At 38.2% G+C, this 27,845-nt stretch overlaps 3 pseudogenes; 1 reads left to right on the forward strand and 2 right to left on the reverse strand.

The window, feature by feature from the left end:
- Window positions 1-1,856: 1,856 nt before the first annotated feature.
- On the reverse strand, window positions 1,857-10,832 carry LOC125210573 (rhamnogalacturonan I rhamnosyltransferase 1-like; annotated as a pseudogene).
- A 4,609-nt stretch (window positions 10,833-15,441) lies between these two features.
- LOC125208966 (DUF724 domain-containing protein 2-like) lies at window positions 15,442-22,547 on the reverse strand (annotated as a pseudogene).
- A 2,793-nt stretch (window positions 22,548-25,340) lies between these two features.
- Window positions 25,341-27,009, forward strand: LOC125210597 (F-box/kelch-repeat protein At1g74510 pseudogene; annotated as a pseudogene).
- Window positions 27,010-27,845: the final 836 nt, after the last annotated feature.

Consider the following 27,845-nt stretch of genomic DNA (forward strand, 5'->3'; position numbering starts at 1 on the left):
TATGTTGTTTACTTGCCTTGGATGCATTTTGCACTTGATCTATTTGGTTGAGGTTGAATTGTGGGTTGATTGTTGTTGATCGGAGTAAATCGTTTAAATCGGAGTAGTCGGAGATGGGTTTTACTGTTGGACCCTTAATTGCCGCCCATCGAGACTGAAGCACACCAAATGCGCGCTCCACGTCCTTGCGCGCCGACTCCTGCCATTGCGCGAAGTAGGCCTTCCTGTCATCATTTGCGTGCCTGATCGTCTTCACAAAGACAGGCCACCTAGGATATATCCCATCCGCCAAGTAGTAGCCCATATCATGCCGGTTGCCGTTGGCCATAAATGAGACGGCCGGACCGATGCCCTGACACTTCTCATTGAAGAGGGGCGACGAGTTGAGGACGTTGAGGTCGTTGTTCGACCCGGCTACCCCAAAATACGCATGCCAGATCCACAGCCGGTAATTTGCTACGGCCTCGAGGATCACCGTGGGATTCTTTCCCTTGTAGCCGGTCGTGTAGGTCCCCTTCCAGGCAGTTGGACAGTTCTTCCACTCCCAATGCATACAATCTATGTTGACTAACCTGCCGGGGAACCCATGCTGCTCCCTGTACATCTGCATCAGATACTAACAATCTTGGTGGGTAGGGCTTCGAAGGTACTGCTCAGCGAAAATTTGAATCACGCCCTGATAGAAAAACTTCAGACATTCCAGAGCAGACGTCTCACCGATGTGGAGGTACTCATCCCACATGTCTGCCGCGCCTCCGTAGGCCAACTACCTGATTGCCGCCGTGCACATTTGAATAGGAGTGTGGCCGGGTCTGCCACCCGCATCGTGCCTGAAGCGGAAATACATATATCGACGCGGGTCCGGTGCGAAGTAGTCGTCATATAGCCACTGATGTGCAGCTACGTGATCCCGATCAATCACTGTTCGGCGGTGGACAACGGGTGGAGGGCGAGGTACCCCCTGCTGTTCGACCCTTTGCATGTACCGCTCTATCTCGCGGTTCATGTAGGCCTCCATAGCCTCTTTCATCCGCCGTTCATACTCCTCAACATCCCCACCACTACCACCACTACCACCACTGCTACCATCCGTGTTACTCATCGCTTGATGTTGCTCTTGTACAGAAATTTAGAGAGAGAGAAAATTCGTTAAAACAAGTGGTGCAAATGAAAATGAAACTAAAATCGCATATATATAGTGTTTCAAAAAAATTGAAAAAAATAAAAATAAAAAACGGCGCTGGCCGATAGCTCGCCGATCGGCGCACCACAATGGCAGCCAGTGCATCGGCGAGTGCATCGGCTAGCGCCTGGAAATCGGCGTGCGCTCGCCGTTTTCTACGCCGATTTGCCACTGGCCGGTCCCAATGGTTCGACTAGTCGACAGGCTAGCGACGCGAATCGGCTAACCGGTGCGCTAGCCGCCATTGTGGATGCTCTTATGGTGTGTGCGTGTATAGTGTTCTAGATTAGTGTAGATTTTTATTTTTTTATCAATTCCCTTTTTTCTATTTTCTTTTTCTTATTGTAACTCTCAAAAAGACATAAAGCCAACACAATGAATTATATTGTTCAAACATGTACTGATTTTTTAATCTTAGTCAATCTATTATGTGTAGAACCAACACACAAAAAGAGAAAAACATAATTATAAATGACATTAATCAAATTCTCTATATTCTAATTTTAAAATTTCAAGTCTCTAAAACTACTAATTTTACCTAATAAATCAAATACAAACACTTAAACCTTATTTATTTTGCTAGGACGCATCCTCGGTCAAGTAGGACAACCTGTAAAACATCTGGAAAATCAAACTCGTTAGTTCAAAACGTTTACAAATAATCAATTGAGAATTAAAATCATTCCAAAATACTTTTGAAAATACCCAAAACATACAATAGTTTATTTTTTTTTATAAAAGAAAGATACGGGGTATTATAACTTGAGACCACTCTATGCTCAATCTTTACATTATATATCAGTAACTCCTCGTCGGGAGGCCTATCTCATCAAGGAACGGTAGCATTCCAAATGGGCGACAAGCCCGCACAGACACTCCTCCGGGTTCGCATAGAAATATTCTTCTTCTTTCGGCTTGTCAGCAATAACTCTACGCTGAGACGACTGTCCCATTTTCGTCTCATGAGCCAACCGCACAGCAGCTGAAAACTCGTCCCATGAGAGAGTTTGATTATGATGTAAATCAACAAGTTCCACGAGTCTTCTACGATCCAGTTGGAATGTTTTCTTGAACCCGAGATACCTGCAAAATATTAGAACATGAGGTTCTTCAGATTTTGTGTTGCTAGATTTGATTAAGATACAACGCCCACCAGTTAGAGAGTTCATCTCTTACCTACGATGGCCTTCTACAACCCTTGCCATATTACCGTCGTACGTTGGAATAAAGATATTACTGGCAACAGAAACCATAAAATCAAGTGCTGCCATTTGAGAAGAATGGTTCTGGAACTGCCGCAGATCCTCAGGGGCCAATAGCATTTCCTTTTTCACCTGAATTTGTATCAACCTAGAATATCTAAGAGATCTATGTGTACGATCCAAATAAGCCATGTGATCTTTTTTCTTCTGATACTATCCCTTTTTCCCTCCACCAAGGGAACGCGTATCTGATGCAGAGAAGTCAAGAACACGGAATAAGGAAAGGCATGTGATACGATAATATCTCTACAAATATCTCATATCTCTTTCCCATATTTTCCCATATATTTATTAGGATCTTTTGTCTTGCTCGTTAAGTTAGGATCCCTATTATAAATAGGGCTATTGTTATTCCCATTATTCAATCAGAAATACAATTATCCTATTTTATTTTTACGCTTCTATTTCAATTCGGTATCGATCTTGGTTTGATCGGCGGGCAAAGCTCCCGCGACTACCTCGTCTACCTTTTATCTCTCGCCGTCGACCTCTCGTCGTTGGAATCTTGTTAAGGGATTGCACCCTTAACAATTGGCGCTTTCAATGTAAGATAAAAGGTCGACAAGGTAGTCGCGGGAGCTTTGCCCGTCGATTGGTGCTTAACAATTGGTGCTTTCAATCTCTTAATAAGATTCCGACGACGACGAGAGGTCGACGGCGAGAGATAAAAGGTAGACGAGGTAGTCGCGGGAGCTTTGCCCATCGATCAAACCAAGATCGATACCGAATTGAAATAGAAGCGTAAAAATAAAATAGGATAATTGTATTTCTGATTGAATAATGGGAACAACAATAGCCCTATTTATAATAGGGATCATAACTTAACAATCAAGACAAAAGATCCTAATAAATATATGGGAAAATATGGGAAAGAGATATGAGATATTTGTAGAGATATTCTCGTATCAGCATGTGAGGAAGAAAGGGTTAGAAAAACTAAGCTGCTGTAAATGTATGGCTATGATGAATTATATGATCATGCACGTAAAACATTGAGGTGGTGTTCGGTTTCGTAGATAAAATAGTACTCCCTCCGTCCGTGAAATGTTGTCCAGTTTTGCCATTTTAGTCCGTCCGTGAAAAGTTGTCCACTTTGCTTCTTTACTATTTTTAGTAAATAGACCCCACTTTCCACTCACTCTTTACACTCACATTCTACTATAAAACTAATAAATAAATGTGGGACCCTCATTCCACTAACTTTTTCAACCCACTTTTGGACAATATTTCGTGGACGGAGGGAGTACCAAAATATAATCTAGGATTGAGTGTCCATCTAAGATTGAGATATGAGATTTAATCTCATGAACCAAACACACAACCCATTTAATCTCGAGATACAATCTTGCAAACCAAACAACCCGAAAGAATAGACGAAAGCATTTTCTTAAGTTTATGAATTAAGTTCTATTCTTATTCTAAGCATCCAGGGAAAGGAACGGATAAGAATCCTCTAAAAATATCCTCATTCCAAACCCAGTTTTTGGTCCAAAGAAGTGTGAAATTGGTTGGAATAAATACCTCATTCGTTTGAGCTCTTCTGCTTCCTCTTGGTGCATCCATGTGGTGCATCCAGAAAAAGCCAACATGTCCATCTCATATCTCAAATGCAAGGCTAAATAGGGCGGCCCCTTCTGTTGCATTATTTGGATCAACTTGTTTCCCAGTGCCTCGATCTGAGGAGTAAACATACCCGAACCCTAATTTTAGAGCCTTAGAATTTATTTTGATGACGTGGAGACGTGAATTAATTTATGAATGCATTTATTGCATGAGATGCTTTGTCCGAGTCGAGTCTAGGGTTTTGTGTTGGAGGTTTGAAAGGTCAAACTTTTTGATTATGTGATGTGGCATGTGATTTATTAATTTATGAGATGAATTATTGTTTATGGGTGAGTGAGAATATTAGGAAAATTTCCATAAATACTAGCCACCCAATTCCTGAGATTTTCGACCCCCTTGACTTTTGGAGAAGGAATTCTATTTTTCCGGATTTAATTTAATTTTTTGGGATATTTATCCAAATTAAATCCCCAAGACCCAATTATTCCTTATTTTAAAGAGAGAAAAATCGCCCCCCCCCCCCCTTGTTTCTTGGTGATTTTCGAAAATCACCTATTGTGGGAAGGAAAAAATTATTTTATTTTAGTTAACCCCTTATTTGATTTCCTTACATACCTAGAATTTAAATATTCTACCAAATCTTTCCATACCTCAAGAGATCTTGCCTTATCTTATTTTAGTTAATATTCAAAATCCATGCCTTATTTAAAAAGGCATAGGGGACGCCTATTTCAATCCCAAGTTGGGAGAATTCTTATTTTTATTTTGCTCTGTGATATTTTATTCTACTCCGTAAAATATACCAAAACAATATCTTGGCTAATTGGGAGCCATATGTTTCGAAAATTTCAAGCCTTGATACCCTAGTCTATTTTTGTTAATTCTTCTCCCCTACTTCACAATATTTATTTATTTAATTGTGAAGAATAAGATCTTACCAAATATTCTATTTTATTTACCTAAAGATCTTATTAAACTCTATAAATAAGAAGCCAAAAACCTAACCCTAGCCATCACAAATTTTCGCCCCCTACCCATAATTTCCGTCCCCACCCTCTCTCCATTCTCTCTCAATTTTCTTCTGCTTTACTCCATTAATCCTCCATCCTTTGAGAAGAAATAGAGTTTGAGCCTCAAGATTTTTGAAGAACCAAGTCTTTACTTTGTTTCTACCGTTCGTTTTTCTCAAAAAGGTATTCTCATATTTATCTTCTTCTTTCTACTCGATTCCTCTTCTTTCTGACCGATTAATCGGTATTCTTGAACCCTCATGCATCTTGTTTGAGTGAAAGTGGGATAAAAGGGATATGGAAATTATGTATACATGTGTGCGGCATGTGTGCGTGTGGTGTGTGTGTGTGTGCGTGTCGTGTGTGTGTGTTGTGTTGTGTGGTGTGTGCTTGATGGCTATATACTCTTGTATGACACATGTTGATGTTAGATCTAGATTTGGGATGCGAATGGAACTTATGTGATGAACATGATCTTGATTGATTAATGATGCTAAGATAGGTCGATGGGAAAAGGAAAAAACGTTGAGACATGCATGAGTTAGGAGTATGTATTGAATCTGATTTGTGATATGTGCCTATGTGATTAAAAAGGTGAAACCTCAGTTACGAAGCCGGATAACAAAGGAAAGAACATACTTGAAACCTAAGCTGTCGAGGTGGGCTTTACTCTTAAACTCCTTTATGTGCAAACTTATGAATGTGGAGAAATAAGGGTGGTTTAACTGTTATGTCATGCCTATGTCTGTTTTGTTGTGATATTGTGCGCCTGATGCCCAGTTTGAAAGTTCGCTCCATTGGGCTATAGGGCTATGGATATGTTAAACGAATTCGGGTCTGAGTACGGGCCGCAAACCCTACCAGGCTGTGTATACGGGGGGATCGGGAGCCGTCCTTGCTAGTCGGCCGGTCTCGTGGGCGAAAAGTGTGGCCACACTTTCGTCGCACTATGGAATGATTGTGATTGTTGAATTGTTGAGGAAAAATGGGGAGTTATTTTGACTGGCCAGTCTATTGGAAAATATATTTTGTGATACTCGTGATATTCTCTTATAACTGCTTAAAACTCGAGTTCACTTGGTAAGGGTGGCATAACTTATAAAATGTTTTGGCAATGAGCTCACTGAGTATTTCAAAATACTCAGCCATGCATGTGTTTTCCTTATGTGCAGGTGGAACGATGACGAGCGGTGGCGGGTGTTGAGCATGATAATTAATTAAGATGGTTGTTTTGAACTTCAAGCGAAGTTGTGTCTTCATACATAGCTACTCTTTCTCTTGGTCGCTTTCCGCTGAGTTTTGATACACTTATGTTTATTTTGAATATTTTGCACTCTCCTTTCGGTTTAGAGGCCTCAGACTATCTTGTGGTTTTTATCTTGGAAACTATGTCGTACTCTTGAGATTCTTGATCGTAATTTATGATACCTTCCTTTTTCTTATTTAAGCTTCTAGGTTAAGTTGTTGTTTTAAATGCTCTGATAGTTCCATTAAATTCTTGGTCAAAACTCTTTAAACAAAAACCCTAGCCTATGTCGAATTCTTTGAGTCTGTTTTGGTAGCAGTCGCCGCATTTATTGTACCCTAGGAGGGCGGACTGTTACATAAACTTTAGAGCCTGAAAATTGACACGGCACCTAAGTTTCTGAAGTTCCAGTGAAATCTCATTGTTGGCCAGCCGCGAATCTGTTCGGTTGAAGTGTGACACTTTGTGCTCAACAAAGAGAGGAGGAATCTGCAAAGGTAGATTTTAAGATTTTTACAGCGAACTTCTGATAGATGAACAGTAACAAGAATTCATTTGTTTCAATTAGCATTGCATTTTCAATAGCAGCAGAAACTACAATGATTTTTCTCAGCTTCTATATATGAATTATGGACATTAGTACATCAAGGGAAGGAAATCGAGATCCTACAATGATTCTTGAAAAATCATCAGAAATATAAGCATAGACATAATTACATGGACCTGTTGCAATTAGTATTGCTCATTTGACCAGCTAACAGGAGCCTTCACAAGTGGTTGATATCCATATTGTAGGCCAAACCTCTTTGGTAATCTCTTTACTATTCGGACTTCATCTCTTAATGAATTGATGAAATGTTCCACATCAAAAATATCCTCGAAATTGCTGGATGTAAAATTGACGATTTGAAAATGCATATGGACGAAAGATATCAATAATCCATATAATGAGTGTTAGAAAAGGAAAGATTGTGATTGGAATCAATTACTCCAATTAGGTGATTGACAAAATATTTTGTAATTAAATTATAATACTTGGTGCCCAAGAATACTTGAAGCTCAAGAATACTTGGTGCTCAAGATTACTTGGAGCACAAGTTCTACTATATTTACTTGTTTGTAATCCCTATTTAAAGGGTGCTTTATACAATGAAATAATCATCCTATTCAAAACAACCGTTCTCTTTTCTTCTTCCCTTTCAATTATGTTTTGTGCACCATTTAACAATGAGAAATACCTAGGATCGGCCCAGAATGATGTTTTGTCAAGCTCTGGAATGACTATCGTAAGATTTAGAAGTCGAGCAATTGTTACCATGTCACAAATCTGAAACTCCAAAGATGCAAATTTAGACAAGCAAAGCACAGTTGGCAAGAATTGAGAAAGCATGCACAAATTCATACCGCAAACCGCATCTGATTCAAGCCACCATTGCAAGATATTTTAAGAAAGCCATTACTTGTGTAATTCCCTAAAAATATTTGTCAATACTAAAATTTTGATATTGGTGAATCCATATTGTTCAAAATAAGATACCAGAAACAAAACCGTGTTTCTACTCAATCCCCATGATGAACCAAAGATTGCATGATCCTTAGATGAAACAACACCATGAATTTACCTAAGACAATGAAGGTAGTTTTTCAAACAAACACTTCAAATTAAGGTGTATGTCAAGCATGTCTCTTAGCATCTCATGATGGGAAAACCTGTTCTTTTACTTGATATGAAAGAAAACCCTTCTTCACTCATTTATCTCCAAGCCAAAACCAAATACTCCATCCATTTCAGCCTAAGTGAGAATTTCCTTTTTGTACATCCCAACCTAAGTGAGACGTTTCCTCTTTTGGCATAATTAACACATTCATCTCTCCTATTTTTTCCTCTTTTGTACTCTTACTTTATTCGCTTTCCTACTTTATTCTTTCTTTCTCTTTCTTACTTTATTATTTGTCTTACTTTACTATTAATAATTTAACAACTAAAAACCACTACCTAAATTCCAATGCCAAAATAGAAGTCTCAATTAGACTGGGACAGAGAGAGTACCAAATAGAACTTGTTGAAACAAGTTGGTAATCTCACCAGTATACCCCTAACTCGTTCCTCAGTCCTCACCACACCGGGAAGATAAGAAAAAGACATTGCATGTCCTGGAGTCAAATGGATACAAGAATGTAATCCGAGGATCTAAGACCCGTCCGGAACTCATTTTTTAGCGTTTTACATGCATAAACACTATAACAGCCCGAAAGGTATAGCTGTAAACAACTTAAACAAGACTACCGAGCATCAACTAAGCAACAAAACACCTTCTTCCTAAACCACTACAACCCAAAAACAATCAACATTTCACAAATGTACAGCATCCTATCCGTTCCGTTGCGTAATTGCAATAGTCACCCCTACATCAATCACTCGACATTGTCATCATTCTCTTCCGATTAACAATTCATAATCACTGCAGCCAAACAACAAAGTAGCACAATTTTTGGCACTAACAATCCATGTTAGTGCCATAATTTTGGTTAGTCGCAAAATCGTAACAAATCATAATTAGTAATTTATTGACAAATTTAGAAGTTGATGTGCAAGATCAAAACTTAAGAAGAAAAAATTTAAGAATTTAGAGAATTTAACTTAAGTTTAAGAAAAATTTTAAAAATTCTCGGTAATTAAACAATTCGCTCTAGTATATTTTAAGAAATGTTTCAATATTTTTGGCCGATTAATACTAATTAAATCCTCACTATTACAATTCCAAAAAATCTCATTTTATATGAAAACAAAATCCGATCTTCCCGCATAGAATCATCTCCAACAGCTTTTAATCTTTTATCCTTTATACTTGTTTAGTTTTTCAAAATTTACATTAAAAAAAAAAAAATCCTTCATTTTTCCAATCATTCCTTTAGACTGCCTCGACATCATTATATTCAATTCTTTACAAAAATCCACCCAAATACGTAAATTAATCTCATTAAACCTCAAAGAAAATCCAAAGTATGAATAAACAATACATACATACTTATCAATTTATAGAGCTCCATGATGTAGCTTAGAATTGATCGATGGAGTCTTATAATGCTGCTTATTCGATTGTTGGTATAGACTAAATACTTGATACTTGATACTTGATACTTTTATCCTCAGTCTATGAGATTTGAGCAAGACAAAATTATCAGTTATTACGCATACTCAACTGACATATTACTATTGTTATGATTTGTATAGTGTTGTTCTAGCATTTAAGTACTCCTATATGTTGAGAAAACCGGGCAAATTTTCTCTCAAATAGTGAAATGAACCGATTCAGTAATTTTAGAGTTAACCCAATGGGGTCTACCTCGATAAAATTACTTCCCCAAATAAATTCTCTGGAAAGACTGGTGGGGACACTGTCCTCTCTTAATTACCAGACTCCAAACAGAATTTATCAGTCGGTGTACAAAACACTACTACAAAAACCCGCAAATAATATTGAATACAATATCACAGCAGAAAAGCAAACCCAGAAATAAATGCGAAACAAAATAAATAATAAAGAAAGAACACACCCGAAACTTTGATAATGGAGTTCGGCCAAATTGCCTACGTCTCCGAGCATCCTCAGCAGAGCCCGATTATATTAAATGGAGAAGAGAAACAAATGTTTGAGGATGATTTACAAATGAGGGAGGAGTGCTCCTTTTATAGGCAACCACTCCCCCAACTTTTTAACTCCCCACCGATGTGGGATATGAAAATTTTACAAAAGTCAAAGTTTGTATACTACAAACTTCAACAAATCTCCACCTTGGCAAAATTTCGAATCCCACCAAACACAAATCTTCTCCACCCAAACTAATGACCCGTGGTGCTTTCATATTGGCGTTGTTAAGCGCCAACTCCAATTCGCAGAATATTAACCAAGTCCAAACAATGTTCAAACTTGGCTTTCGTCACCACCTTGGTCAACATATCTGCAGGATTCTCTAAAGTCGGAACCTTTCTTATGACAATTTTCTCTTCTTCGAGAATTTCCCGCACAAAATGATAGCGAACATCAATGTGCTTCGTCCTTGCATGAAAGACCTGATTCTTTGCTAAATGAATAGCACTCTGGCTGTCAGAATACACTTCAAGTTGTTTCTTACCAACACCCAATTCTTTCAGCAACCCATGAAGCCAAATTGCCTCCTTTACAGCTTCAGTAATAGCCATATACTCTGCCTCTGTCATAGACAAAGCTACTGTTGACTGCAAGGTAGACTTCTAATTAACTGGCGCACTCGCTAAAGTGAACAAATAGCCAGTAGTAGATCTTCGCTTATCCAAATCACCAGCATAGTCGGAATTACAATATCCAACTGCAAAATGACCAAGTGATTCATCCTGCTCAAACAACAAACCAATACCTACAGTATCTTTGATATACCGCAGAATCCATTTCACAATGACCCTTGCCTGGATCATGCATGTACCTGCTCATGCTCACAGTACCAACAGCCTGTGAAATGTCTGGTCTTGTACACACCATTGCATACATCAAGCTTCCAACTGCGTTAGCATAAGGAACTTTCGTCATATATTCCCACTCATCTTCCGTATTTGAAGATAACTGAGAACTAAGTTTAAATTGAGGAGCAAGTGGGGTACTTACAGGTTTGGAATCATCGTTTATACCAAAACGCTGAAGTACTTTGGTCAAATACTGCTTCTATGTTAGCCAAAGCTTGCGTCCCTCTATATCCCTTGTAATCTCCATGCCGAGAATCTTCTTGGCTTCCCCCAAATCCTTCATCTCGAACTCCTTACTCAACTGAGCCTTCAATCTGTCAATTTCAACTTGGCTCTTTGATGCTATCAGCATATCATCAACATATAAGAGTAGGTAGATGTAGGAACCATCTTGAAGTTTGTGCAAATACACACAATGGTCATATTTGCTTTTTGTGTACATCTGATCCTTCATAAATTTGTCAAACCGTTTGTACCACTGTCTTGAAGACTGCTTTAATCCGTACAACGATTTGTTCAACTTACAAACCAATTTTCTTTACCAGCAACCTCGAATCCCTCCAGTTGAGTCATATAGATTTCCTCCTTCAAATCACCGTGTAAAAACGCGGTCTTCACATCAAGTTGAGCTAGCTCCAAATTGAACTGCGCTACCAAAGCCAACAAAATTCTAATGGATGAATGTTCAACAACAGGAGAAAATACCTCATTGTAATCAATTCCCTCCTTCTAGGCGTAGCCTTTAGCTACCAATCTTGCTTTGTAGCGAACATCATCTTTGTGAGGAAATCCCTCTTTCTTTGCAAAAACCCATTAGCATCCAATTGCCTTCTTGCCTTTCGGCAACGGCATCAGCTTCCACACCTTGTTCTTCTGAAGAGATTGCGTCTCTTCTTCCAAAGCACCTTTCCAACCATCGTTTTTTGAACTTTCAACAGCTTTCGAAAAGATACCTGGAACATCATCAACAACTGGAAGCGCATATGCTACCATATCCGCAAAACAAGCAGGTCTCTTGTTTTCCCGCCTCGTTCGCCTAACTGCAATTGGCTCTGATTGCTGCGAAGGTTCTTGGGGTGGAACCTCTTCATCATCTGACTCTTCTTCTTCCGTAGGAGAGCCATTTGTGGTGTTCATAGTCGGGATCATAACTGCTTCTTCGAACTCCACCTGCTTCGGTGTATACTCCACCGGCTGCGAAGTATCACTACTATTTGGATTTACCTTATTCAACATGGAAGATTCATCAAAGGTAACATCCCTACTTACAATCGTCTTCTTAGACTCCAAACACCATAACCGATATCCTTTAACACCAGCACTGAAACCCATAAACAAAGCCTTCTTTGCACGTGGATCCAATTTTGATTCAGTGACATGATAATATACAACAGAACCAAAAATACACAAGGAATCATAATCAGTTGCAGGTTTACCGGACCATACCTCTAAAGGAGTCTTGCCATCAATGGCAGAACATGGCAAACGATTGACAATCTGTTGAGCGTATGTGAGGGCCTCAGCCCAAAATTTCCCGTCTAGCCCAGCATTAGACAACATACAACGAACTTTCTCCACTAGTGTTCGATTCATACGCTCTGACACTTCATTCTGCTGTGGTGTATTTCTCAATGTGAAGTGCCGAACTATGCCACACTCCTGGCATACATCTTGGAAAGGATCACTCTTGTATTCTTCACCGTTGTCAGATCGGAGAACCTTGATCTTTTTCCCCACCTGATTTTCAACTTGAGCTTTCCATTTTAGAAATATCCCAAGGACTTCATCTTTGCTCTTCATAGTGTACACCCAAACTCTTCTGAAAAAATCATCAACAAAAGTGACAAAATAGTGTCTACCTCCAAGTGACGGAGTCTTGGCAGGTCCCCACACATCAGAGTGCACGTAATCCAAAATTCCCTTTATATTATGGATTGCAGTGCCAAATTTCACTCTTCGTTGTTTCCCCAGAACACAATGCTCGCAAAACTCTAATTCGCAAGACTTCGTACCTTTCAACAATCCTTACTTGGCGAGAATTTGCAATGATCTCTCACCAGCATGTCCCAATCGCAAATGCCAAAGCTTTGTCGCTTCTGCATCCTTCTTGTTACTCGAAGTTGCACTACTGTCCCAACAACTGTACTACCTTGGTAGTAATACAAATTGTTCTTCCTCACGCCTTTCAACATCACCAATGCTCCTGAAGTTTCTTTAAGAATTCCATCTCGCATCATCTCAACTAGGCCTTTATATTCTAAGGCCCCCAATGAGATGAGATTCTTCTTCAACTGGGCCACATACTGCACATCCTTCAAAGTTCTGGTGGATCCATCCTGATTTTGCAGCTTGATTGAGCCTATCCCGACTGTCTTACATGGACTATAATTTCCCATAAAAACAAGTCCGCCATTGAGTTCTTGGAAATCAAAGAACCACCCCTTGATGGGACACATATGATAGGTGCAACCTGATTCCAATATCCACTCGTCTGGATGCGATGTTGCAGGTGAAACGGTCAAAGAACAATCCGACTCCGCATCATTTTTGCATTCAACAACATTTGCATCCTGCGAAGCCTTTTCTTTCTTCTTCAACTTTGGGCAGTCTTTCTTCCAATGTCCTTTCTCATAACAGAAAGCATACTCATCTTTGGCAGCTCATCTTTTCGATTTGGACCTTCCTCTTCTCTCCTTTGATCGGCCTTGTTGACGACCCCTTGCCACTAATGCTTCATCTGTAACTGCTTTGCCTTTCATTTTATCTGCCTTTCGCAATTCATGACTATACAAAGCAGAACATACAGTATCCAAGACACATTCACTTTACCATGGAGCAATGTGGTCTCTAGATGTTCAAATTCATCAGGAAGAGACGACAACAACATCAATGCCAGATCCTCATCCTCAAATTTCACATCTAAAACGGAACAACCTTTTCTTCATAAGGAGCTTATTCTGACCACTCTTCTTCAGAAATTTGTCCTCCAGTGTCTTCCACAATCTATGTGCAGAAGTCTCATTCTTGACAACATACTTCTGCTCCCTGGACAGACATGACCGAATTGTTCCACAAGCTAACCGATTTATGGTACTCCAATCTTTATCATCTATATCTTCTGGTTTCTTTTCTTCAATGGCAATGTCAAGACCCTGCTGGAAAAGAGAATCTAGAACCTCCCCCTGCCACATACCAAAATGGCCAGTACCGTCAAATATCTCCACCGTCAATTTCATACTCCCTCCGTCCCGCTTTAGGAGTCCCGGTTGAGTCGGGCACATGTTTTAAGAAAAAAGTGTTTGAGTGTGTAATAAATAAATATAGTAGTGGATGTTGGGATCCAGTTTTAATTGAGTGTCCAATAAATAAATGTTATAGTGGATGTTGGGACCCACTTTTAACACTTTTTTATTAGTTTTAGTGGATGTTAGGACCCACTTTCAACACTTTGTAGGCATTTTTTATTAATTTATCTCAACCGGGACTCCTAAAGCGGGACGCCTAAAATTGATCAACCGGGACTCCTAAAGCGGGACGGAGGGAGTATTTGACAGTGGAAGCCTCGACCATGATGACGAAGAACTAGCCTTGACTTCTTGATCATTACCCGCCATTACAAACTCAAAATAAAGTATTCAATATTACCGACAAAGAGAACAAAGGACGAACCTTGGCTCTGATACCACTTGTTGAGAAAACCGGGCAAATTTTCTCTCAAATAGTGAAATGAACTGATTCAGTAATTTTAGAGTTAACTCAATGGGGTCTACCTCGATAAAATTACTTCCCCAAATAAATTCTCTGGAAAGACTGGTGGGGACACTCTCTTGATTACCAGACTCCAAACAGAATTTATCAGTCGGTGTACAAAACACTACTACAAAAACCCGCAAATAATATTGAATACAATATCACAGCAGAAAAGCAAACCTAGAAATAAATGCGGAACAAAATAAATAATAAAGAAAGAACACACCCGAAACTTTGATAACGGAGTTTGGCCAAATTGCCTACGTCTCCAAGCACCCTCAGCAGAGCCCGATTATATTAAATGGAGAAGAGAAACAAATGTTTGAGGATGATTTACAAATGAGGGAGGAGTGCTCCTTTTTATAGGCAGCCACTCCCCCAACTTTTTAACTCCTTACCAATGTGGGATATGAAATTTGATAAAAGTCAAAGTTTGTATACTCGGCCACGCCGCTATGTCATATGTCATTTGACAAAAGTCAAAGTTTTAACTTCAACACTATGTCATATGTTCTCTCTCGTCCGTGTACCCGGAAGGACCTTGTGCACTCGGCCACGCCGCCTCCCGCAATGCTCTCAGCCTCCGGCTTCCGCCTCTCAGAGGATTGTTGAAGAGTGAATGGTAGCAATTGTCGAATCCAACACAAAAGTAACACTCGAACAACCCTTTTGTCTTTGAAGGAACTTTCACTTAACGGGATCATATCTATAGCTACTATCAATTCACACATTCATATAATTTATTTCTTGTTGTTTAAACCATTGTTGGTAGAGACTTGTGTAGTAAATACTAGTAACTTGTTAATTCCCATTCAAGTAAACCAAAAACAAAAGGCAAAAGACACCTAAAATGCTAAAGCTTGAAAAGGACAAAATATAGAGGATTAGATAGAATCACAGTATTATAAACCAAGCCATAGCATTCATCAATCGCCATTGCAAATAGGGGTAGTCCCACCTTCCAAATCAGCCCTCAAACTCTCCACCTGCTGCCGATTCTCCTCCAATCTGGCCCGCACACGCCCAATCTCCTCCACCTCTGACAGCTTAAGCTGCTCGTTTGCCAACCGCATCTTCTTCTCAATCACCCACCTCCTCTCACTCTGCACCTCAACCTGCTCCATTATCCCCTTAGTCGTCTCCTCCTTCTCCTTCGCCTACAACAACTTCATCACCCGCTCCCTCACCGCCCCAACTTGGAAACCATACCTTTCCAAGTCCAACAGCGTCTCCTGCAGGTCCTCCATCACACTCTTCGGGTCACTGAACTTCAAGCTGCGGTTCGCCTCCACCACATCCATGAACGTCACCGTACATCCTATCGCCAACCCCTCCCGCTCGTTCTCCTTGACAGCAAGCAGTGGCTCAAAATGTGGCCTCTGATGCAGCAGCTCCTCCATCGACTCCATGGATTTCCAGATAGCATTACTTTTCACAAACGGCAGTTTCTGCACAGAATCATCATCATTATCAATCAATGGCAACATGGGTGGAATGTGTACATCCTGTATTTCATCAACGTGCTCTGTTTCTGTTTCTGTTTCGGAGAAGCCCTAGAATCAGAAAAGGTGGATTTTCTTTTACTTGTGGACGATTCAATGACCCATTTCTCATCCGTCCATACCAAATGCGGCCTTAATGCAGACCGATCCAACTGCTTAGTAGAATCATTTTGCTCAAAAAACACAATGTACTCATTCTTCTTCGTAACCTTCTTCTGAATCACTCCACTCCACCACCCACAATTGAAGAACGCATCCACTTTCTCAGAAACCCCAAATTTTCCATCGCATAGAACTGGAGGGCAAGGCCTAATACGACCACATCCAACCTCTTCTTCTTCGCCATTTTTATCCACGGAATAAACCCCATTCCCCAAATACCTAACAATCACAGCCGGAAACCAAGCGCAATTTCTCTCAATCCAAACCTCCACCTTGTCTCCCACCGAAATTCCATTTTCCTCCTCTCTCTGAGGCCAAATCCAAACCCCATTGCCCCAATTTCAGAGCGGCCGCAGCCTTGACACCGCAAACTCGCGCTCGTCGGGCGGATTCTCAAACGTCGAGTGGAAAAGGGGCCGTCGTCCGCCCCATCCCTCTCTCCCCCATATGGCCGATATATCAGCCCTAGCCGTTGAGAAGGGCCCTCCGATCGGCCCTCCATTGTGGAGGAAGGGCCGTCGGTCGCCCCTCTCACCTATTTTTTTTTTGATTTTTTTGATTTTGTTTTTTATTCCATTTCTTCTGGAAGCCGTTGCCGATCAGCGCCTGTGGATTTGACATACCTACTTCGGTGTGGCAGGGTTGAACAACGACCTAAATGTCCTGCAGTCCTCGCCTCTGTTCAACGACCAGTGCCAGGGAATAGGCCCCTTGGTTGACTTCACCGCGAACGGCAACCAGCATCAGATGGGGTATTACTTGGCGGACGACATATACCCAAGTTGGCCCGTTTTCATGAAGACGATTAGTTGTCCAACTGAGGAGAAAATGAGTTATTTTGCCCAACGGCAAGAGGCGGCGGGAAAGGATGTGGAGCGGGCTTTCGGTGTGCTTCAATCGCGTTTTGCATTGATCAAAGGTCCGGCGCGATTCTTCTACAAGGGTGATATCACTGATATCATCTATGCTGCTATCGCATTGCATAACATGATAGTGGAGAGTGAAGATGAAGATGTCGCCGACGTCCCCGTCGAACACATTGCAAGCTCCAGCCACGGTGTCGCTAGAGCGTCCTACCCCTCACTGATACGCCGAGCGTCTTCGGGCATTTGTTGATATACGCCAAAAAGAGGCCCACAATCGTCTACAACACGATATGATTGAAGAAATTTGGGGACATAGGGGTAGGCACTGATGCTTTATTTTCATTTTTAGTTTTATTAAAATTTGCTTCTAGTTGCATTCTATTTTCCAATTTTGAAATATAACGAAGATTTGCGTATTAATATTTTTGGTTCTTATTTATTTAATTTGATAACATATTAAATATAGAAGTGCTAAAAAATTAAAATAAAATGGTGATGATGTGGAAATGAAATAGAATGGGAGGGTCCTTCCATTGCAGGGAGATACGCCCTTTGAACAAATGCTATGTGGAATGGGAGGGCCCTATGGGAGGATCCTTCCATTATGAATGCTCTCAGCCCATCGACGATAGAGAATTCAAACTCTTCTAAATTTCAAAATGCATTTACTACTCATTAATTGCAATTTAATTAATAATTGTAGAAATTAAAGAGAATACTTTGCCCCGCATTTCTTTCTCATTTCTATCTTGTTCTATTCTACTGTTATTCTTTCTTTCTCTCACTATTTCCACAGTTTCCATTTACAAAGAGATACTCCCTCAATCCTATAATAATTGTCACTCTCATTGTGGGTACGAGTTTTAAGAAATGTAAAAAAAAGTTGGTTGAAAAAATTAGTGAAAATGTGAGACTCATTGACTCATTTTTTTATATTGGTTTTATAATAAGATGTGAGTGAAGTGAATTAGTGAAATGTGGGACCTACTTACTATTTATGATAAAAATAAAGTGTGACAATTATTGTGGAAATGACCGAAATGAAAAAGATTGATAATTATCGTGTGACGGAGGGAGGGAGTAGTATCATAGGGATTGAAGGCTGATTTTTTTGTTCCCTCCATTCGACCAAAGTCCTCATTTCGTGCATTTTAATTTGCTTGGATACAAAGCTCCCAATTTCTTGTTACTTTGAGTGGAGGCTCTTTGTATACACAACAATTAATTTTATTTTGAAATACTCAATAAGTTACTATACTTATCTAGTCTTCTGGGGATGAATTGTGTTATTTATTTCTTTTAGTGTGTTGGTGCGGAAAATTCTTAATAAGAATTAATAAGTGTTTCTTGCTAAGTCCATTGTCGGAATTAATAAGATGTTAATTAATTAAGTCCATAGCAGATATTAATTAATTAATTGACATTTATATCTTAAGCGCGGGAAATAAATAATATAAATAACGGAAATCTGGATTACTAGTAATTTCGGATTTGAATGGGGGGGTCAATATTACTTCTGTAATGGCTGTTCGTAATATTCCAATATAAGCTTGTATTAAATTGTGAGTTCAATTTAATTAGTAAAAAGCTAATTTGGGGTGAGTACATATCCAAAACCTTCCATAGATCTTTAACTGGACCCAAATATGAACTTAATATAAATAGGAGAATAAAGGAGAGACATAAACAATTAATTAGTAGTAGAAATTTTTGTCTCCCTCTAGTTTTAGAGGAGCTCGAAAATTCTCTCAGCTCTCCTCCGTGAGATTTTTTTGTCTTCTTTATTCGAGTCCTAGTATTTTGATAAGATCAGCCCACTCTGATATCGAGATACAGTTCGGGAACCAGTCAGAAGATTTGTGGTCAAGTATTGAAGATCATCGTGGAGAAGGCGCGAGCAATCGACGATTCTTTGTAGAATCAAATTGGTAACTCTAAACCGTAGAATTCATGTTTTAGGATTTACTTTCTTTGAACATGAATTATTTGCGTTCTAGCATGCAATTATCTGTTTAACATGTGAATTGATTAATCGCATAATCGGTCAAATAGATCCGTATCTGATTTATTTATTTTGCACAAGTCTTCCGCTGTGCAAGGGACACCAAACCCCAACAATGTGGAAGTGCGTGAAATGTGTGTAGTGTGTAGTGTGTGAATTGTGAAGTGTGTAGTTTGTGAAATTGTGTAGTGTGTGAAATATGTGAAAAATTGTGCACTGTGTGAAATATGTGAAAAATTGTGTAGTGTGTGAAATATGTGAAATGTGTGTAGTGCGTGAAATTGTGTGTTGTGTGTGAAATATGTGAAACTATGTAGTGTGTGAAGTGTGTGTAGTGTGTGTAGTGTATGAAATATGTGAAACTATGTAGTGTGTGAAGTGTGTGTAGTGTGTGTAGTGTATGAAATATGTGAAATGTGAGTAGAGTGTGAAGTGTGTGTAGTGTGTGGAGTGTGTGTAATGCGTGAAATGTGTTAAATATGTGAAATGTGTGTAGTGTGTGAAATATGTGGAGTGTGAGTGTGTGTGTGTGAGTATTTGGAATTCCACTACTTTTGATATGGAATTCAAATTGTGGAATTGGAGGATTTGAAATTGAAGGCTTCAATTCCAATTCCATATCTCCAATTCAGTGTCCCAAACACAGCCTAAAAAGAATTCCTTCTTGCTAGTATATTGTTTGCGACACTATAATTAAATTATAGATTAACAAAAAATATATTTATAAATTTGAAATATATAATAGTGAATCTTAATTACTAATTTTATTAAGAAAAAAATAATAAACTCAATTAAAGAAAATCAATCCTAATGGAAATGATAATTGAACAAATTAATCTACTACATTTGTATTCGATTATTTTAAATGTAATTGAACAATTTCGGTGAATTTTAGATTCAAATAAAAAAATCAATAATGATTAATGTATAATTTTATTTCAAATTAAAAAAAAAAAACAGTTGTTTAGTTTAATCTAAATTCACATTTAATATTGAATTCAATCTGAACACTATTGAATATTTCAAATGATTATATGCGCAACTCACTCTAAGTTCAACTAAATAGTTTAATTACATCTTATAATCGAGTAAATCTAAACACTATTGAATTACTCAATTGATTTTATGTTCAATTAACTCAAAATTCAAATGAATTGTTCGGTTGTATCTTATAATTTAATCTAAGCATTATTGAATTAACTCTAAGTTTAGTTACATCTTACATTTAAGTGAATCTACACACTATTTAATTGCTCAATTGATTTTATGTTCAATTAACTCTAAATTCAATCGAATTATTTAGTTACAAATCTTATAATCGTGTGAATCTGAGTACTATTGAATTGCTTAATTAATTCTATATTCAAGTAACTCTAATTTCAATTGAATTATTAAGTTAGTGAATCTAACCACTATTATTTGAAATTTGAATTATTTAATTGATTATTTGTTTAACTGATTTATATGTTTAATCGAATTATTTGGTTGCATCTTATATTTAAGTCAATCTGAACACTATTAAATTGTTCAGTTGAATATAACTTCAATTGATTCTATATTCAATTGAATTATGTAATTGCATCTTACTTAATATTTAAGTGCATCTTGTGTTGTTTGCTTATATGATACTCCCTCTGTCCAACAATAGGAGTCCCATTTCTTATCGGTGCGGATTTTAAGAAATGTTAAGAAAAGTGAGTGGAAGAAAGTTAGTGGAATAGGGGACCCACTTGTATATATTAGTTTTAAATTATATGTGAGTGGAATGGGTTGGTGGAATGTGGGGCCTCTTTACCATTTATGGTAATTATGAACCGGGACTCCTATTCGTGGACGGACCAAAATGGAAAAAACGGGACTCCTATTCGCGGACGGAGAGAGTAATAATTATTGTTGTTTTATTAATAAAATTTAATTATTATTACGACAATTAGTTAATTTTGTTATTATTTCAATTAACTAATTGAATTTAATTAATCAATAGATAAGTTTAGAATCGTAGGAGTAATAATTTCTTACCTTTCATGTGCAGTATCTACAGCGAACATTGGCCAATCTCTGCGAAACAATTGATAGCCAATCTCTACGAAAGAGTTAAATACTAATTCCGCAAGAAGACTGAAGATGTTGTAAAAATTATTAATGAATTTTTATTATTATTTATTTAGTTTGTATTGGTTTACACAACAATTTTTGTAATAGTTAGGCTAATAGTATAATGCAATAGCTAGACATAGTGACAAAGAAAAAACAAAAAATAAAAGAAAAAAGTACTTAAACCAAAAGAAATAAGTTACACTGATCTCCCCTTTAGTATATGCAATATCTAAATTTTTTTTAAAAAGATAATAAGAAAAAAGTATTAAAGCCAAAAGAATTAAACATTACACGGATTTCACTTTTTAGTATCTGCAAAAAGAATAAGAATTAGAGAAAACAAAAAGAGATTCACAGAATGTAGAGAGAGAAAATTAAGAATAAGAACATGTAGTTAATAAATTTGTGTGATAACAACTGGTATTTACAGAGAGACTTCTAAACAACTCAAATTCAAAATTCAAATTTTATATCCCCCAACTTTTTATGTTTAAGAAAAGAGTAAAGGCCAAATGTGGTCTCTAACATACGACCGTTTTATTAGTTTGGTCCTTAACATTATCTTTTTGATTATTTGGTCTCTCACAAATAAACTCAGACCCGAATCGGTCCTCACTTAACAGAACCGTAAAAAAATAGACAGTGATTGCAATTTGACTATATTAAATTACTAATGGTCATTAATTATACCTAATTATAATTCTTAATTCCTATTAAATTACAAATTATTCATTTCATTTTGCAACTGATACTATCTTTTTCCAATTTTGCTAATATGAAAAGAATTATAATTAGGTATCAATACAGTAACAAACAGCGAGCTCTTCATCTGCCTCTCCTCTTCCTCCTCCATGAAACTCGGACCCGAGCTCTTTTTCCAATTTTGCTAATACGAAAAGAATTCTCAACACAATAACAAACAAGAATTAGTAGTAGGAAATTGAGAGAGAGAGAGCCCATTTCCGCAAAAACAGCAGCGAGCTCTTCATCTGCCTCTCCTCTTCCTCCTCCATGAAACTCGGACCCGAGCTCTTTTTCCAATTTTGCTAATACGAAAAGAATTCTCAACACAATAACAAACAAGAATTAGTAGTAGGAAATTGAGAGAGAGAGAGCCCATTTCCGCAAAAACAGCAGCGAGCTCTTCATCTGCCTCTCCTCTTCCTCCTCCATGAAACTCTCCAAATCAATCCCCAGCCCCGGCCACCGCCTCCGCCCTAACAAGGCCACCCCTTCTCCTCAAGAAACGCCTCGACAACCCCGAGCCCTCCTCCCCCAAAGTCACCTGCATCGGCCAAGTCAGAGTCAAATCTAAGAAGAAGAAGAAGACCAACCGGAGCCTCTCCAACCGAAGGGCCGAGGTCAGTTTCAGGAAAATCGAGGCGGCGCAGGGATGGGTGCATTTGCCGGTGTCGATTTGCGACGTGCTGCAGACGTGCTTCGCGGTGGAAGGGAAGAGGAGGGAGATTGAGCTGGTGGTTGACACCGTATGACGGCGGCGGAGATGCTGGCGGAGGAGAGGGGACCGACTCCGACGATGGAGGGGAGAGGACCGGCTCCGGCGGTGGAGGAGAGGGGACTAGCTCCGGCAGTGTGATTTTTAACTTAATATTAACTTAATTCGGTCAAAATTCAATTAATATTTGTTAACCGTTAAATTTAACCATTTTCATCTAATTCGGACTAAATGTGACCCGTTTTTACTTGTGAAGGACCGAATAATTCAAAAGATAATGTTTTGGACCAAAATCATAAAATCTCCATATGTTTAGGACCAAAAAGGGCCTTTAGTCAATCCATTATTATCATTTTCATTCAAAACTTTACTAAAACAGTGTTAACTAAGTATATTTCTATCCAATGTTACTCACACTTTTTATTTTAGGATATAAACTTAAAAATTACTCATTCCGTCTAATCGAAAATGACCCACGAAAAATTTGTAGTTAAAGATAACCCATTACTGAAAATAGAAAGTCATCTATCTCTACTTTATTCTTTATAGTATAAAATAAAACTGTATAAAATTCTGTACTGCCCAAGGAATGAGTTATCTTCCTTGGGACGGAAGAAGTAATTTTTTAGTGTAATTAAATTAGTAATTTATGTATAACGAGAGATCACTTATTACTAAAATATTTAATTAACTCTAATATATTACTCCCTCCGTCCAACTTTAGGAGCTCCAGTTTATCATTTTCGTCCATCCTACATTAAGGGTATCAATTAGAATATTCAATAAATGGCAATAGGCATCACATTTCACTAATCTAATTCCACTCACAATTTATTATAAAACTATTTTATATAAATAGGGCCCACATTCCATTATCTTTTTATACCAGCTTTTATTTACATTTCTTAAAACTTAGGCTGAACTCAACTGAGACTCCAAAGTGGGACGAATGATTAAATACTCCCTCCGTCTCAGGATAAGTGAGTCATATTCCTTTTTGGAATGTTCTACTTTAAGTGAGCCATTTCTATTTTTTAGCAAAAAATCCTCTCTACTTTATTCTCCACCTACTTTATTCTCTCTCATACTTTCATATCTCTACTTTAACTCTTTAAATATCAATTCCTTAAATCCCGTGCCTAAAAAAGAAATGCTTCGCTTATCTTAGAATGGAGAGAGTACCATTATCTTCCTTAAAATAGAAATGATGCAAGTAGTTTAGAACGAGCCAAAATTGAAAAAGTGCAAGTAACAAGGGAAGTAATACAATTTATTCATGAGATGTTGGGAATAAATTTGTACTCCTTCCGATTCAAGATGTCTATATTTTTTTATTGTTACGGGAGGAGTTGTTAGATGTAATAAGTAAAGAGAATAAAATAGTTGAATATTTTAATAAGGAGAGAGAAGAGAAGAGAGAGATTTAATAATGAGACAAACTAAAAACTGAACATTTTGAGTGGGACATGCGGAGTACCAATATGTTGTGATTTGTGAAGAGCGGTTAATTTATTTTAGAATGTAAATATAATTAAAAAGAAAAGATTAAATATTGAGAGAGAGGCTTAAGATTATGCCCAAAGACGAAGCCTAAACCCAAAGCCCCTGGATTTGAAATGCAGAGATTCCATAGGAATGAAATGGAGTTTCTCTCTCTTATCTCAAACACACGCCTATACACACACATACATACACCTTACCATCATAAATACAAAGCAACAATAAAGTGGAAAATACAAAGAAAAATACGTATATATAACAGCAAATGTCAAGTTACATTACATGCACTGACAAACAAGGGATTTTGCACTCTGATAGCTCTCTCTTTTTCTTTGTAAGTCTTCTTCTCTCTTTTGTTTATCTTCCATTGTTAATTCATTATTTTTGGAACCTATTTTGTAATCTTGTTCAATTTGCTTGTTGTAGCTTCTCTTTATGATGTGATGTTTGTCACTAATAAAAATTCAATTTGATGAATCTAATCTAAGGAAAGAATCAAAGATGTAGGAAAACCAATGCAAGATTCTAGCTTTTGGTTTTGAATTTTTGATGTTTTGATTTTGGTGAAGTTGTGTGGAGGGGTGATAATTGATCTTGTGTTAATGCTTATATAGCTTTTTGCATGTTCCAATTGATTGAACCTCTTGATTTATTTTCAATGTTTTTGAATATGGGGTTATCTTGTTATATGCTTTCCAAAACGTTTCTTTGCTTGTTATTCTGTACTCCCTCCGTCCCAGTCCCAACTAAGATGAATCAAAACTTTGGGCATGGAGATTAAGAAATTGCGTTGAAAAGTAGGAGAGATGAATAAAGTAAGATAGATAGAAAAAGAGGAAGGTAGGTGATGGAATAAAGTAAGAGCGATTAGATGTTTATTTTTTTGTTAAAAAGGAAATGACTCAACTTATAGTTGGTACGAAGGGAGTATGTTTTTATGTTCAGATATCAGGTTTAGTTATTGATTTCTATATATGGGAATTTGGATTTTTGTTGATGGATTTGGATCACGGATGCCTAGGAATGATAAGTTTCTTCTTTTTCTTGAGAATTCAATTTGGTAAGTTGCAGTTGGAATTTGCACATGAATTCCATCAACTTATGCATGACTATTCTACACTGATCTGTGCAGCTAAGAATTACTAGTTTTTTTTTTCTTTTCTTCATGTTTTGTTTTATTGTTTCCAAAAAGAAAAGAGAGCTGAAAATTTGGTGCTGATTTTGTTTTGTGTTCAATTATATGTTGCAAGGCAAGCATTGTTTGGTCTAGAGGGACTATCATCCGATGACGAGGGAAAGCGATAGGCGTATGACCTACAGGGCTGAAAAGGCCGAGGGAAAGCGCCATTTGGAAAGAAAAGATGACGAGGAGGATGACGTGGTCCAAAAGGTGCCCAAGCATTTGGGCGATCAAGTAGATACCGAATTGTCTCTTGGTGGGATCTTTAAGTCGGTTTCTGGCCAATCGAGCAACCAGGGACACGCTGGCGTTGATTCAGATTCTAGCTCATTGATTGCTGACATTGGTATGGATAACATGATTAGTTGTTTCGTACGGTTATCTCGAGCTAATTATGGCTCAATTGCATTATTGAACCGGAGTTTCCGGTCTCTTGTCCGTAGTGGGGAGCTGTATAAAATAAGGCGGAAAAGAGGGGTAGTCGAGCATTGGGTTTACTTTTCGTGCATGCTGAACGAATGGGAAGTCTTTGACCCTATACGGCGCCATTGGATGCATTTGCCAAGTATTAGTTACAATAATGTCTTTGTGTTTTCTGATAAGGAATCCTTGGCTGTTGGGACTGAGCTTCTTGTTTTCGGAAGGAATCTCATGTCGTACGTTATCTATCGATACAGTTTGTTGACAAACGCGTGGACCACGGGAATGCAAATGAACAAGCCTAGGTGTCTGTTTGGGTCTGCTAGCCTCGGAGAAATCGCCATATTAGCTGGCGGCTCTGACTCGAATGCAAATCCCCTCAACTATGCGGAGTTATACAATTCTGATACGGGAAGGTGGACGATGCTTCCAAGCATGAAGAAACCAAGAAAAAGTTGTTCTGCGGTTTTCATGGATGGAAAGTTTTACGTTATTGGAGGAACAGGAGCCGGATTAACGCATCTCTCATGCGGAGAGATATATGATTTGAAAAATGGGACTTGGACGGAGATTCTCAACATATCGCCGATTCAGGAAGCCCCATCAACAGTTGTGTCCGAGGCACCACCTCTGATTGCTGTTGTAAAAAATGAGTTGTATGCTGCAGATTATGCTGTTAGGGAGGTGAAAAAATATGATAAGGAGGGTAGGGTTTGGATCACCCTTGGAAAGTTTCCGGAACGTGCTGGTGCTATGCGCGGTTGGGGCATAGCATTCAGAGCGTGTGGCGACCGTCTTATTTTCGTTGGTGGTCCTCATGTTGTTAATGGGATTTTAATTGAAGTGTATTCATGGGTTCCGGGTGAAGGGCCTCTACAGTGGGATGTGCTTGGCCGGAAGAAAGCTGATGGTTTCGTCTATAATTGTGCTGTGATGGGATGCTGAATATCTTCGTGTTTCAGGAACCATACAAACTACATGTTGTATGCTTGTGGTTATCGTTTGGTTCCTGGATGCACCTGCGAATGGGGTACTTATCCCAAACTATTTTAGTTTCGTTTATTTTCATCGGATTATCAGACATTACTCGAGATACAATTGGATGTTTTTCCATAAACTATTCTCTTGAGTGCAAGTTTTTTCCTTTTCTCTTCAAATAATGTTTTCTCCCTGAATTGCATACTCTCATTGAAGTATAGCATGACAAGGTAGCAGAAATAGGTTCGTTCCGTTGCCTTTGAGTTTTATTCTTAAACGAATTTTGTGTACTCGGGCTTTTATGTTCCTCAATTTCCTTGCAAATGAATGAATAAAGTCTGATGTTTTTTTTTCCTATTTAGTGATTTCAGTTACTTCTATTCTTAATCTGTACAATGCAGCTCTGTTATAGTCATACATATCTTCATTTTTCGTCGAATTCATGATGCGTTGCTACCATAAAATTCAGTTCGAGCAAAATACATTGTGAATTTGTTCATGTTGTTTGAAGTTCAGATTAATCTCTTGATGGTGCTAGATCTAGATTTGGTTACATTAGATTAATAAGCTACACTATTCTGATATTAGTTGTATATCAGACTATGTGCTATTCTTTGTTGATCTCATCTGCATTTCAAACATGGCTGTGAAGATAAGAGCAAAACCACATCCGCACCACCCAAATCTAATCCTCTGGACTGCGTGCAAGCGTTACAGGTGCTGGATCGCGACATTTAATGGATCCATATCTCTAGTTAGCTTTTTTGACCTTCCAGATATGATGTTCTCATCTCCTTATCTCTAATAAGCTGACCATTAAAAAGACAGATGCTTTCTCTCTTTGCATTGATTGCAGATATCGTACGCGCTTGCTTGTTTATTCGAGTTGCAGACGAGTACTAATTTATTACTTGGCTTAGGTCGTTGATGCCTGATGGTTTGTTTTTTGCAGGTTTTTCAACTGCTTTAATTGCATTCAGTTATACATTTAAATTTGCTTACTTAGAGATAGAATCATGAATAGGAATGGTTAGAGATAGATGTAGATATGAATGGTGATTGGATCTGATCTGTCAACACATGCATTTTGTGGTTTTACTTAATGACCAATAAATATGGCATATTTATGTCTGTTTAGTGAAAATACATGTATAAGATGGGATTCAG

This window comes from Salvia hispanica, chromosome 3 (assembly GCF_029641045.1).
Source record: "Salvia hispanica isolate PSC_SH4W2 chromosome 3, Shi_PSC_v1, whole genome shotgun sequence".
Classification (NCBI taxonomy): domain Eukaryota; kingdom Viridiplantae; phylum Streptophyta; class Magnoliopsida; order Lamiales; family Lamiaceae; genus Salvia; species Salvia hispanica.